The 15,123-nt window shown below is 46.2% G+C and overlaps 4 non-coding genes across 4 annotated transcripts; all 4 read left to right on the forward strand.

Annotated features, from left to right (window-relative positions):
- Positions 1–125: 125 nt before the first annotated feature.
- Positions 126–197, forward strand: trnae-cuc. The gene has a single exon. It is a non-coding gene; the product is annotated as a tRNA-Glu (tRNA).
- A 6,625-nt stretch (positions 198–6,822) lies between these two features.
- On the forward strand, positions 6,823–6,894 carry trnae-cuc. The gene has a single exon. It is a non-coding gene; the product is annotated as a tRNA-Glu (tRNA).
- Positions 6,895–8,096: 1,202 nt separating this feature from the next.
- On the forward strand, positions 8,097–8,168 carry trnae-cuc. Its single transcript has one exon. It is a non-coding gene; the product is annotated as a tRNA-Glu (tRNA).
- A 109-nt stretch (positions 8,169–8,277) lies between these two features.
- Positions 8,278–8,349, forward strand: trnae-cuc. The gene has a single exon. It is a non-coding gene; the product is annotated as a tRNA-Glu (tRNA).
- The last annotated feature ends 6,774 nt before the right edge of the window (positions 8,350–15,123 follow it).

Genomic DNA, 15,123 nt, shown 5'->3' on the forward strand with positions numbered 1-15,123 from the left:
ATTCATGGTCAGGGAACTAATCTTTTGCTACATGTTTACTTGTACAACCTGTCACAATGAATATAGAAGGTTATCGCACATATGTACCAGCTCACACTTGGAACCGATTTGCACTGTCGTACCCTTCCCTGGTGGTCTAGTGGTTAGGATTTGGCGCTCTCACCGCCACGGCCCGGGTTCGATTCCCGGTCAGGGAACTACTCTTTTGCTACATCTTTACTTCTACAACCTGTCACAATGAATATAGAAGGTTATCGCACATATGTACCAGCTCACACTGAGAACCAATTTGCACTGTATTATCCTTCCCTGGTGGTCTAGTGGTTAGGATTCGGCGCTCTCACCGCCGCAGCCTGGGTTCGATTCCCGGTCAGGGAAATAGTCTATGCTCCTTGTTTACTTGTGCAACCTGTCACTATGAATTTAGTAGGTTGTCGTACATATGTACCACTTCAAATTGCGAACCGATTTGCACTGCAGTGTCCTTCCCAGGTGTTCTAGTGGTGCACCAGACCCTCCTGCAGCAAAGCACCCCCACAACATGATGGTGTTCTTCGGCTTGAAAGCCTCCCCCTTTTCCCTCCAAACATAACAATGGTCATTATGGCCAAACAGTTCGATTTTTGTTTCATCAGACCAGAGGACATTTCTCCAAAAACTAGGATCTTTGTCCCCAAACTGTAGTATGGCTTTTTTATGGCGGTTTTGGAGCAGTAGCTTCTTCCTTGCTGAGCGGCCTCTCGGGGTATGTCGATATAGGACTCGTTTGCCTGTGGATATAGACCATTTTGTACCTGTTTCCTCCAGCATCTTCACAAGGTCCTTTGCTGTTGTTCTGGGATGGATTTGCACTTTTCGACCCAAAGTACGTTCATCTCTAGGAGAGAGAACGCGTCTCCTTCCTGAGCGGTATGACGCCTGCGTGGTCCCATGGTGTTTATACTTGCGTACTATTGTTTCTACAGATGAGCGAGGTACCTTCAGGCGTTTGGAAATTGCTCCCAAGGAGGAACCAGACTTGTGGAGATCTACATTTTTTTCTGAGGTCTTGGCTGATTTCCTTTGCTTTTCCCATGGAGTCAAGCAAAGAGGCACTGAGTTTGAAGGTAGGCCTTGAAATACATCTACAGGTACACCTCCAATTGACTCAAAGGATGTCAATTAGCCTATCAGAAGCTTCTAAAGCCATGACATCATTTTCGGGAATTTTACAAACTGTTTAAAGGCACAGCCAACTTAGTGTATGTAAACTTCTGGCCCACTGAATTTGTGATACAGTGAATTATAAGTGAAATAATCCCTCTGTAAACAATTGTTGGAAAAATTACTTGTGTGTCATGCACAAAGTAGATGTCCTAACCGACTGCCAAAACTATCGTTTGTTAGCAAGTAATGTGTGGAGGGGTTGACAAACAGGTTTTAATGACTCCAGCCAAAGTGGATGGAAACTTACGACTTCAACTATATGTACCATTTCAAACTGGGAAACGAATTGCACTGTAGTACCCTTCCCTGGTGGTCTAGTGGTTAGGATTCGATTCCCGGTCAGTGAACTGCTCTTTTGCTACATGTTTACGTGTGCAACCTGTCACAATGAATATAGAAGGTTATCGCACATATGTACCAGCTCACACTGGGAACCGATTTGAAATGTTATACCCTTCCCTGGTGGTCTAGTGGTTAGGATTCGGCGCTCTCACCGCCGCGGCCCGGGTTTGACTCCCGAACTTCCACTGTTTAGTACAACCTTCCCTGAATGGTTCGACTATGTACCAGTTCGACTCCCGATTTGCACTGTAGTACCCTTCCCTGGTGGTCTAGTGGTTAGGATTCGGCGCGCACCGCTGCGGCCCGGGTTTGATTCATGGTCAGGGAACTAATCTTTTGCTACATGTTTACTTGTACAACCTGTCACAATGAATATAGAAGGTTATCGCACATATGTACCAGCTCACACTTGGAACCGATTTGCACTGTCGTACCCTTCCCTGGTGGTCTAGTGGTTAGGATTTGGCGCTCTCACCGCCACGGCCCCCTGGTGGTTCGATTCCCCGGTCAGGGAACTACTCTTTTGCTACATCTTTACTTCTACAACCTGTCACAATGAATATAGAAGGTTATCGCACATATGTACCAGCTCACACTGAGAACCAATTTGCACTGTATTATCCTTCCCTGGTGGTCTAGTGGTTAGGATTTGGCGCTCTCACCGCCGCAGCCTGGGTTCGATTCCCGGTCAGGGAAATAGTCTATGCTCCTTGTTTACTTGTGCAACCTGTCACTATGAATTTAGTAGGTTGTCGTACATATGTACCACTTCAAATTGCGAACCGATTTGCACTGCAGTGTCCTTCCCAGGTGTTCTAGTGGTGCACCAGACCCTCCTGCAGCAAAGCACCCCCACAACATGATGGTGTTCTTCGGCTTGAAAGCCTCCCCCTTTTCCCTCCAAACATAACAATGGTCATTATGGCCAAACAGTTCGATTTTTGTTTCATCAGACCAGAGGACATTTCTCCAAAAACTAGGATCTTTGTCCCCAAACTGTAGTATGGCTTTTTTATGGCGGTTTTGGAGCAGTAGCTTCTTCCTTGCTGAGCGGCCTCTCGGGGTATGTCGATATAGGACTCGTTTGCCTGTGGATATAGACCATTTTGTACCTGTTTCCTCCAGCATCTTCACAAGGTCCTTTGCTGTTGTTCTGGGATGGATTTGCACTTTTCGACCCAAAGTACGTTCATCTCTAGGAGAGAGAACGCGTCTCCTTCCTGAGCGGTATGACGCCTGCGTGGTCCCATGGTGTTTATACTTGCGTACTATTGTTTCTACAGATGAGCGAGGTACCTTCAGGCGTTTGGAAATTGCTCCCAAGGAGGAACCAGACTTGTGGAGATCTACATTTTTTTCTGAGGTCTTGGCTGATTTCCTTTGCTTTTCCCATGGAGTCAAGCAAAGAGGCACTGAGTTTGAAGGTAGGCCTTGAAATACATCTACAGGTACACCTCCAATTGACTCAAAGGATGTCAATTAGCCTATCAGAAGCTTCTAAAGCCATGACATCATTTTCGGGAATTTTACAAACTGTTTAAAGGCACAGCCAACTTAGTGTATGTAAACTTCTGGCCCACTGAATTTGTGATACAGTGAATTATAAGTGAAATAATCCCTCTGTAAACAATTGTTGGAAAAATTACTTGTGTCATGCACAAAGTAGATGTCCTAACCGACTGCCAAAACTATCGTTTGTTAGCAAGAAATGTGTGGAGGGGTTGACAAACAGGTTTTAATGACTCCAGCCTAAGTGGATGGAAACTTACGACTTCAACTATATGTACCATTTCAAACTGGGAAACGAATTGCACTGTAGTACCCTTCCCTGGTGGTCTAGTGGTTAGGATTCGATTCCCGGTCAGTGAACTGCTCTTTTGCTACATGTTTACGTGTGCAACCTGTCAACCTGTCACAATGAATATAGAAGGTTATCGCACATATGTACCAGCTCACACTGGGAACCGATTTGAAATGTTATACCCTTCCCTGGTGGTCTAGTGGTTAGGATTTGGCGCTCTCACCGCCGCGGCCCGGGTTCGATCCCCGGTCAGGGAACTACTCTTTTGCTACATGTTTACTTGTGCAACCTGTCACAATGAATATAGAAGGTTATCGCACATATGTACCAGCTCACACTGGGAACCGATTTGCACTGTAGTACCCTTCCCTGGTGGTCTAGTGGTTAGGATTCGGTGCAAAAACTAGGTTATTGCAAAAACTAGGATCTTTGTCCCCAAACTGTAGTATGGCTTTTTTATGGCGGTTTTGGAGCAGTAGCTTCTTCCTTGCTGAGCGGCCTCTCGGGATGTCGATATAGGACTCGATTGCCTGTGGATATAGACCATTTAGTACCTGTTTCCTCCAGCATCTTCACAAGGTCCTTTGCTGTTGTTCTGGGATGGATTTTCACTTTTCGACCCAAAGTACGTTCATCTCTAGGAGAGAGAATGCGTCTCCTTCCTGAGCGGTATGACGCCTACGTGGTCCCATGGTGTTTATACTTGTACTATTGTTTCTACAGATGAGCGAGGTACCTTCAGGCGTTTGGAAATTGCTCCCAAGGAGGAACCAGACTTGTGGAGGTCTACATTTTTTCTGAGGTCTTGGCTGATTTCCTTTGCTTTTCCCATGGAGTCAAGCAAAGAGGCACTGAGTTTGAAGGTAGGCCTTGAAATACATCTACAGGTACACCTCCAATTGACTCAAAGGATGTCAATTAGCCTATCACAAGCTTCTAAAGCCAAGACATCATTTTCGGGAATTTTACAAACTGTTTAAAGGCACAGCCAACTTTGTGTATGTAAACTTCTGGCCCACTGAATTTGTGATACAGTGAATTATAAGTGAAATAATCCCTCTGTAAACAATTGTTGGAAAAATGACTTGTGTCATGCACAAAGTAGATGTCCTAACCGACTGCCAAAACTATTGTTTGTTAGCAAGAAATGTGGGGAGGGGTTGACAAACAGGTTTTAATGACTCCAGCCTAAGTGGATGGAAACTTACGACTTCAACTATATGTACCATTTCAAACTGGGAAACGAATTGCACTGTAGTACCCTTCCCTGGTGGTCTAGTGGTTAGGATTCGATTCCCAGGGAACTACAGTTTACTTGTGCAACCTGTCAGAATATGTTATCCAGTCCCCAAAAACCCAGTCTCTGTCTTACTGTCCCGAGGATCCCACTCCAGTTCCCACACTGGGAACCGATTTGCACTGTAGCACCCTTCCCTGGTGGTCTAGTGGTTAGGATTCGGCGCTCTCACCGCTGCGGCCCTGGTTCGATCCCCGGTCAGGGAACTACTCTTTTGCTACATGTTTACTTGTGCAACCTGTCACAATGAATATAGAAGGTTATCGCACATATGTACCAGCTCACACTGGGAACCGATTTGCACTGTAGTACCCTTCCCTGGTGGTCTAGTGGTTAGGATTCGGAAAAACTAGGTTTCTGCAAAAACTAGGATCTTTGTCCCCAAACTGTAGTATGGCTTTTTTATGGCGGTTTTGGAGCAGTAGCTTCTTCCTTGCTGAGCGGCCTCTCGGGGTATGTCGATATAGGACTCGATTGCCTGTGGATATAGACCATTTAGTACCTGTTTCCTCCAGCATCTTCACAAGGTCCTTTGCTGTTGTTCTGGGATGGATTTTCACTTTTCGACCCAAAGTACGTTCATCTCTAGGAGAGAGAACGCGTCTCCTTCCTGAGCAGTATGACGCCTGGTCCCATGGTGTTTATACTTGCGTACTATTGTTTCTACAGATGAGCGAGGTACCTTCAGGCGTTTGGAAATTGCTCCCAAGGAGGAACCAGACTTGTGGAGGTCTACATTTTTTTCTGAGGTCTTGGCTGATTTCCTTTGCTTTTCCCATGGAGTCAAGCAAAGAGGCACTGAGTTTGAAGGTAGGCCTTGAAATACATCTACAGGTACACCTCCAATTGACTCAAAGGATGTCAATTAGCCTATCAGAAGCTTCTAAAGCCATGACATCATTTTCGGGAATTTTACAAACTGTTTAAAGGCACAGCCAACTTTGTGTATGTAAACTTCTGGCCCACTGAATTTGTGATACAGTGAATTATAAATGAAATAATCCCTCTGTAAACAATTGTTGGAAAAATGACTTGTGTCATGCACAAAGTAGATGTCCTAACCGACTGCCAAAACTATTGTTTGTTAGCAAGAAATGTGGGGAGGGGTTGACAAACAGGTTTTAATGACTCCAGCCTAAGTGGATGGAAACTTACGACTTCAACTATATGTACCATTTCAAACTGGGAAACGAATTGCACTGTAGTACCCTTCCCTGGTGGTCTAGTGGTTAGGATTCGATTCCCCGTCAGGGAACTGCTCTTTTTTGCTACATGTTTACGTGTGCAACCTGTCACAATGAATATAGAAGGTTATCGCACATATGTACCAGCTCACACTGGGAACCCATTTGCACTGTTGTACCCTTCCCTTGTGGTCGTTTGTTAGCAAGAAATGTGTAGAGGGGTTGACAAACAGGTTTTAATGACTCAAGTTTAAGTGGATGGAAACTTAGACTTCAACTATATGTACCATTTCAAACTGGGAAACCGAATTGCACTGTAGTACCCTTCCCTGGTGGTCTAGTGGTTAGGATTCGGCGCTCTCACCGCCGCGGCCCAGGTTTGTGCGACTCCCGATTTCCACTGGTACCCTTTCCTGGTGGTTCGACTCCCGATTTGCACTGTAGTACTCTTCCCTGGTGGTCTAGTGGTTAGGATTAGGCGCTCTCACCGCCGGTCCCGGGTTTGATTCCTGTTCAGGGAACTACTCTTTTGCTACATGTTTACTTGTACAACCTGTCACAATGAATACAGAATGTTATCGCACATATGTACCAGCTCACACTTGGAACCGATTTGCACTGTCGTACCCTTCCCTGGTGGTCTAGTGGTTAGGATTCGGCGCTCCCACCGCCGCGGCCCTGGTTCGATTCCCGGTCAGGTAACTACTCTATTGCTACATGTTTACTTGTACAACCTGTCACAATGAATATAGAAGGTTATCGCACATATGTACCAGCTCACACTTGGAACCGATTCGCACTGTCGTACCCTTCCCTGGTGGTCTAGTGGTTAGGATTCGGCGCTCTCACCGCTGCGGCCCGGGTTCGATTCCCGGTCAGGGAACTACTCTATTGCTACATGTTTACTTGTACAACCTGTCACAATGAATATAGAAGGTTATCGCACATATGTACCAGCTCACACTTGGAACCGATTTGCACTGTAGTACCCTTCCCTGGTGGTCTAGTGGTTAGGATTCGGCGCTCTCACCGCCGCGGCCCGGGTTCGATCCCCGGTCAGGGAACTACTATTTTGCTACATGTTTACTTGTGCAACCTGTCATAATGAATATAGAAGGTTATCGCACATATGTACCAGCTCACACTGGGAACCGATTTGCACTGTAGTACCCTTCCCTGGTGGTCTAGTGGTTAGGATTCGGCGCAAAAACTAGGTTATTGCAAAAACTAGGATCTTTGTCCCCAAACTGTAGTATGGCTTTTTTATGGCGGTTTTGGAGCAGTAGCTTCTTCCTTGCTGAGCGGCCTCTCGGGGTATGTCGATATAGGACTCGTTTGCCTGTGGATATAGACCATTTTGTACCTGTTTCCTCCAGCATCTTCACAAGGTCCTTTGCTGTTGTTCAGGGATGGATTTGCACTTTTCGACCCAAAGTACGTTCATCTCTAGGAGAGAGAGAAAGCGTCTCCTTCCTGAGCGGTATGACACCTGCGTCATACCATGGTGTTTATACTTGCGTACTATTGTTTCTACAGATGAGCGAGGTACCTTCAGGCGTTTGGAAATTGCTCCCAAGGAGGAACCAGACTTGTGGAGGTCTACATTTTTTTTCTGAGGTCTTCCCTGATTTCCTTTGCTTTTCCCATGGAGTCAAGCAAAGAGGCACTGAGTTTGAAGGTAGGCCTTGAAATACATCTACAGGTACACCTCCAATTGACTCAAAGGATGTCAATTAGCCTATCAGAAGCTTCTAAAGCCATGACATCATTTTCGGGAATTTTACAAACTGTTTAAAGGCACAGCCAACTTAGTGTATGTAAACTTCTGGCCCACTGAATTTGTGATGCAGTGAATTATAAGTGAAATAATCCCTCTGTAAACAATTGTTGGAAAAATTACTTGTGTCATGCACAAAGTAGATGTCCTAACCGACTGCCAAAACTATCGTTTGTTAGCAAGAAATGTGTGGAGGGGTTGACAAACAGGTTTTAATGACTCCAGCCAAAGTGGATGGAAACTTACGACTTCAACTATATGTACCATTTCAAACTGGGAAACGAATTGCACTGTAGTACCCTTCCCTGGTGGTCTAGTGGTTAGGATTCGCTCTCACCGCCGCGGCCCGGGTTCGAGGGAACTCTCTTTTGACATTTTACCAACCTGTCACAATGAATACCCTTCCAGCTCACACTTGGTTGCACTGTTCTAGTGGTTAGGATTCGGCTCCCAGTTCACACTTGGAACCGATTTGCACTGTCATACCCTTCCCTGGTGGTCTAGTGGTTAGGATTCGGCGCTCTCACCGCCGCGGCCCGGGTTCGATTCCCGGTCAGGGAACTACTCTTTTGCTACATGTTTACTTGTACAACCTGTCACAATGAATATAGAAGGTTATCGCACATATGTACCAGCTCACACTGAGAACCAATTTGCACTGTATTATCCTTCCCTGGTGGTCTAGTGGTTAGGATTCGGCGCTCTCACCGCCGCGGCCCGGGTTCGATTCCCGGTCAGGGAAATAGTCTATGCTCCTTGTTTACTTGTGCAACCTGTCACTATGAATTTAGTAGGTTGTCGCACATATGTACCACTTCAAATTGCAAACCGATTTGCCCTGCAGTGTCCTTCCCAGGTGTTCTAGTGGTGCACCAGACCCTCCTGCAGCAAAGCACCCCCACAACATGATGGTGTTCTTCGGCTTGAAAGCCTCCCCTTTTCCCTCCAAACATAACAATGGTCATTATGGCCAAACAGTTCGATTTTTGTTTCATCAGACCAGAGGACATTTCTCCAAAAACTAGGATCTTTGTCCCCAAACTGTAGTATGGCTTTTTTATGGCGGTTTTGGAGCAGTAGCTTCTTCCTTGCTGAGCGGCCTCTCGGGGTATGTCGATATAGGACTCGTTTGCCTGTGGATATAGACCATTTTGTACCTGTTTCCTCCAGCATCTTCACAAGGTCCTTTGCTGTTGTTCTGGGATGGATTTGCACTTTTCGACCCAAAGTACGTTCATCTCTAGGAGAGAGAACGCGTCTCCTTCCTGAGCGGTATGACGCCTGCGTGGTCCCATGGTGTTTATACTTGCGTACTATTGTTTCTACAGATGAGCTAGGTACCTTCAGGCGTTTGGAAATTGCTCCCAAGGAGGAACCAGACTTGTGGAGGTCTACATTTTTTTCTGAGGTCTTGGCTGATTTCCTTTGCTTTTCCCATGGAGTCAAGCAAAGAGGCACTGAGTTTGAAGGTAGACCTTGAAATACATCTACAGTTACACCTCCAATTGACTCAAAGGATGTCAATAAGCCTATCAGAAGCTTCTAAAGCCATGACATCATTTTCGGGAATTTTACAAACTGTTTAAAGGCACAGCCAACTTTGTGTATGTAAACTTCTGGCCCACTGAATTTGTGATACAGTGAATTATAAGTGAAATAATCCCTCTGTAAACAATTGTTGGAAAAATTACTTGTGTCATGCACAAAGTAGATGTCCTAACCGACTGCCAAAACTATCGTTTGTTAGCAAGAAATGTGTGGAGGGGTTGACAAACAGGTTTTAATGACTCCAGCCTAAGTGGATGGAAACTTACGACTTCAACTATATGTACCATTTCAAACTGGGAAACGAATTGCACTGTAGTACCCTTCCCTGGTGGTCTAGTGGTTAGGATTCGGCGCTCTCACCGCCGCGGCCCAGGTTTGACTCATGATTTCCACTGTAGTACCCTTTCCTGGTGGTTCGACTCCCAGTTCGACTCCTGATTTGCACTGTAGTACCCTTCCCTGGTGGTCTAGTGGTTAGGATTCGGCGCTCTCACCGCCGCGTCCCGGGTTTGATTCCTGGTCAGGGAACTACTCTTTTGCTACATGTTTACTTGTACAACCTGTCACAATGAATACAGAAGGTTATCGCACATATGTACCAGCTCACACTTGGAACCGATTTGCACTGTCGTACCCTTCCCTGGTGGTCTAGTGGTTAGGATTCGGCGCTCTCACCGCTGCGGCCCGGGTTCGATTCCCGGTCAGGGAACTACTCTATTGCTACATGTTTACTTGTACAACCTGTCACAATGAATATAGAAGGTTATCGCACATATGTACCAGCTCACACTTGGAACCGATTTGCACTGTAGTACCCTTCCCTGGTGGTCTAGTGGTTAGGATTCGGTGCTCTCACCGCCGCGGCAGCAAAGCGATCCCGGTCAGGGAACTACTCTTTTGCTACATGTTTACTTGTGCAACCTGTCACAATGAATATAGAAGGTTATCGCACATATGTACCAGCTCACACTGGGAACCGATTTGCACTGTAGTACCCTTCCCTGGTGGTCTAGTGGTTAGGATTCGGACGCAAAAACTAGGTTATTGCAAAAACTAGGATCTTTGTCCCCAAACTGTAGTATGGCTTTTTTATGGCGGTTTTGGAGCAGTAGCTTCTTCCTTGCTGAGCGGCCTCTCGGGGTATGTCGATATAGGACTCGTTTGCCTGTGGATATAGACCATTTTGTACCTGTTTCCTCCAGCATCTTCACAAGGTCCTTTGCTGTTGTTCAGGGATGGATTTGCACTTTTCGACCCAAAGTACGTTCATCTCTAGGAGAGAGAAAGCGTCTCCTTCCTGAGCGGTATGACGCCTGCGTGGTACCATGGTGTTTATACTTGCGTACTATTGTTTCTACAGATGAGCGAGGTACCTTCAGGCGTTTGGAAATTGCTCCCAAGGAGGAACCAGACTTGTGGAGGTCTACATTTTTTTCTGAGGTCTTGGCTGATTTCCTTTGCTTTTCCCATGGAGTCAAGCAAAGAGGCACTGAGTTTGAAGGTAGGCCTTGAAATACATCTACAGGTACACCTCCAATTGACTCAAAGGATGTCAATTAGCCTATCAGAAGTTTCTAAAGCCATGACATCATTTTCAGGAATTTTACAAACTGTTTAAAGGCACAGCCAACTTAGTGTATGTAAACTTCTGGCCCACTGAATTTGTGATACAGTGAATTATAAGTGAAATAATCCCTCTGTAAACAATTGTTGGAAAAATTACTTGTGTCATGCACAAAGCAGATGTCCTAACCGACTGCCAAGACTATCGTTTGTTAGCAAAAAATGTGTGGAGGTTGACAAACAGGTTTTAATGACTCCAGCCTAAGTGGATGGAAACTTACGACTTCAACTATATGTACCATTTCAAACTGGGAAACGAATTGCACTGTAGTACCCTTCCCTGGTAGTCTAGTGGTTAGGATTCGGTGCTCTCACCGCTGCGGCCCGGGTTCGATTCCCGGTCAGGGAACTACTCTTTTGCTACATGTTTACTTGTACAACCTGTCACAATGAATATAGAAGGTTATCGCACATATGTACCAGCTCACACTGAGAACCAATTTGCACTGTATTATCCTTCCCTGGTGGTCTAGTGGTTAGGATTCGGCGCTCTCACCGCCGCAGCCTGGGTTCGATTCCCGGACAGGGAAATAGTCTATGCTCCTTGTTTACTTGTGCAACCTGTCACTATGAATTTAGTAGGTTGTCGCACATATGTACCACTTCAAATTGCAAACCGATTTGCCCTGCTGTGTCCTTCCCAGGTGTTCTAGTGGTGCACTAGACCCTCCTGCAGCAAAGCAACCCCACAACATGATGGTGTTCTTCGGCTTGAAATCCTCACCTTTTCCCTCCAAACATAACAATGGTCATTATGGCCAAACAGTTCGATTTTTGTTTCATCAGACCAGAGGACATTTCTCCAAAAACTAGGATCTTTGTCCCCAAACTGTAGTATGGCTTTTTTATGGCGGTTTTGGAGCAGTAGCTTCTTCCTTGCAGAGGAAGGAGCTTCCTTGCATTTCAAACTGGGAAACGAATTGCACTGTAGTACCCTTCCCTGGTGGTCTAGTGGTTAGGATTCGGCGCTCTCACCGCCGTGGCCCGGGTTCGACTCCAGATTTCCACTGTAGTACCCTTCCCTGGTGGTTCGACTCCCAGTTCGACTCCCGATTTGCACTGTAGTACCCTTCCCTGGTGGTCTAGTGGTTAGGATTCGGCGCTCTCACCGCTGCAGCCCGGGTTCGATTCACGGTCAGGGAACTACTCTTTTGCTTGTTTACTTGTACAACCTGTCACAATGAATATAGAAGGTTATCGCACATATGTACCAGCTCACACTTGGAACCGATTTGCACTGTCGTACCCTTCCCTGGTGGTCTAGTGGTTAGGATTCGGCGCTCTCACCGCCGCGGCCCGGGTTCGATTCCTGGTCAGGGAACTACTCTTTTGCTACATCTTTACTTCTACAACCTGTCACAATGAATATAGAAGGTTATCGCACATATGTACCAGCTCACACTGAGAACCAATTTGCACTGTATTATCCTTCCCTGGTGGTCTAGTGGTTAGGATTTGGCGCTCTCACCGCCGCGGCTCGGGTTCGATTCCCGGTCAGGGAAATAGTCTATGCTCCTTTTTTACTTGTGCAACCTGTCACTATGAATTTAGTAGGTTGTCGCACATATGTACCACTTCAAATTGCAAACCGATTTGCCCTGCAGTGTCCTTCCCAGGTGTTCTAGTGGTGCACCAGACCCTCCTGCAGCAAAGCACCCCCACAACATGATGGTGTTCTTCGGCTTGAAAGCCTCCGCCTTTTCCCTCCAAACATAACAATGGTCATTATGGCCAAACAGTTCGATTTTTGTTTCATCAGACCAGAGGACATTTCTCCAAAAACTAGGATCTTTGTCCCCAAACTGTAGTATGGCTTTTTTATGGCGGTTTTGGAGCAGTAGCTTCTTCCTTGCTGAGCGGCCTCTCGGGGTATGTCGATATAGGACTCGTTTGCCTGTGGATATAGACCATTTTGTACCTGTTTCCTCCAGCATCTTCACAAGGTCCTTTGCTGTTGTTCTGGGATGGATTTGCACTTTTCGACCCAAAGTACGTTCATCTCTAGGAGAGAGAACGCGTCTCCTTCCTGAGCGGTATGACGCCTGCGTGGTCCCATGGTGTTTATACTTGCGTACTATTGTTTCTACAGATGAGCGAGGTACCTTCAGGCGTTTGGAAATTGCTCCCAAGGAGGAACCAGACTTGTGGAGGTCTACATTTTTTTCTGAGGTCTTGGCTGATTTCCTTTGCTTTTCCCATGGAGTCAAGCAAAGAGGCACTGAGTTTGAAGGTAGGCCTTGAAATACATCTACAGGTACACCTCCAATTGACTCAAAGGATGTCAATTAGCCTATCAGAAGCTTCTAAAGCCATGACATCATTTTCGGGAATTTTACAAACTGTTTAAAGGCACAGCCAACTTTGTGTATGTAAACTTCTGGCCCACTGAATTTGTGATACAGTGAATTATAAGTGAAATAATCCCTCTGTAAACAATTGTTGGAAAAATGACTTGTGTCATGCACAAAGTAGATGTCCTAACCGACTGCCAAAACTATCGTTTGTTAGCAAGAAATGTGGGAGGGGTTGACAAACAGGTTTTAATGACTCCAGCCTAAGTGGATGGAAACTTACGACTTCAACTATATGTACCATTTCAAACTGGGAAACGAATTGCACTGTAGTACCCTTCCCTGGTGGTCTAGTGGTTAGTGGGTTAGGATTCGGCGCTCTCACCGCCGCGGCCCGGGTTCGATTCCCGGTCAGGGAACTACTCTTTTGCTACATGTTTACTTGTACAACCTGTCACAATGAATATAGAAGGTTATCGCACATATGTACCAGCTCACACTGAGAACCAATTTGCACTGTATTATCCTTCCCTGGTGGTCTAGTGGTTAGGATTCGGCGCTCTCACCGCCGCAGCCTGGGTTCGATTCCCGGACAGGGAAATAGTCTATGCTCCTTGTTTACTTGTGCAACCTGTCACTATGAATTTAGTAGGTTGTCGCACATATGTACCACTTCAAATTGCAAACCGATTTGCCCTGCTGTGTCCTTCCCAGGTGTTCTAGTGGTGCACTAGACCCTCCTGCAGCAAAGCAACCCCACAACATGATGGTGTTCTTCGGCTTGAAATCCTCACCTTTTCCCTCCAAACATAACAATGGTCATTATGGCCAAACAGTTCGATTTTTGTTTCATCAGACCAGAGGACATTTCTCCAAAAACTAGGATCTTTGTCCCCAAACTGTAGTATGGCTTTTTTATGGCGGTTTTGGAGCAGTAGCTTCTTCCTTGCAGAGGAAGGAGCTTCCTTGCATTTCAAACTGGGAAACGAATTGCATTGTAGTACCCTTCCCTGGTGGTCTAGTGGTTAGGATTCGGCGCTCTCACCGCCGTGGCCCGGGTTCGACTCCAGATTTCCACTGTAGTACCCTTCCCTGGTGGTTCGACTCCCAGTTCGACTCCCGATTTGCACTGTAGTACCCTTCCCTGGTGGTCTAGTGGTTAGGATTCGGCGCTCTCACCGCTGCAGCCCGGGTTCGATTCACGGTCAGGGAACTACTCTTTTGCTACATGTTTACTTGTACAACCTGTCACAATGAATATAGAAGGTTATCGCACATATGTACCAGCTCACACTTGGAACCGATTTGCACTGTCGTACCCTTCCCTGGTGGTCTAGTGGCTAGGATTCGGCGCTCTCACCGCCGCGGCCCGGGTTCGATTCCTGGTCAGGGAACTACTCTTTTGCTACATCTTTACTTCTACAACCTGTCACAATGAATATAGAAGGTTATCGCACATATGTACCAGCTCACACTGAGAACCAATTTGCACTGTATTATCCTTCCCTGGTGGTCTAGTGGTTAGGATTTGGCGCTCTCACCGCTGCGGCTCGGGTTCGATTCCCGGTCAGGGAAATAGTCTATGCTCCTTTTTTACTTGTGCAACCTGTCACTATGAATTTAGTAGGTTGTCGCACATATGTACCACTTCAAATTGCAAACCGATTTGCCCTGCAGTGTCCTTCCCAGGTGTTCTAGTGGTGCACCAGACCCTCCTGCAGCAAAGCACCCCCACAACATGATGGTGTTCTTCGGCTTGAAAGCCTCCCCCTTTTCCCTCCAAACATAACAATGGTCATTATGGCCAAACAGTTCGATTTTTGTTTCATCAGACCAGAGGACATTTCTCCAAAAACTAGGATCTTTGTCCCCAAACTGTAGTATGGCTTTTTTATGGCGGTTTTGGAGCAGTAGCTTCTTCCTTGCTGAGCGGCCTCTCGGGGTATGTCGATATAGGACTCGTTTGCCTGTGGATATAGACCATTTTGTACCTGTTTCCTCCAGCATCTTCACAAGGTCCTTTGCTTTTGTTCTGGGATGGATTTGCACTTTTC

Source organism: Oncorhynchus gorbuscha, unplaced genomic scaffold (genome assembly GCF_021184085.1).
Source record: "Oncorhynchus gorbuscha isolate QuinsamMale2020 ecotype Even-year unplaced genomic scaffold, OgorEven_v1.0 Un_scaffold_1658, whole genome shotgun sequence".
NCBI lineage: Eukaryota > Metazoa > Chordata > Actinopteri > Salmoniformes > Salmonidae > Oncorhynchus > Oncorhynchus gorbuscha.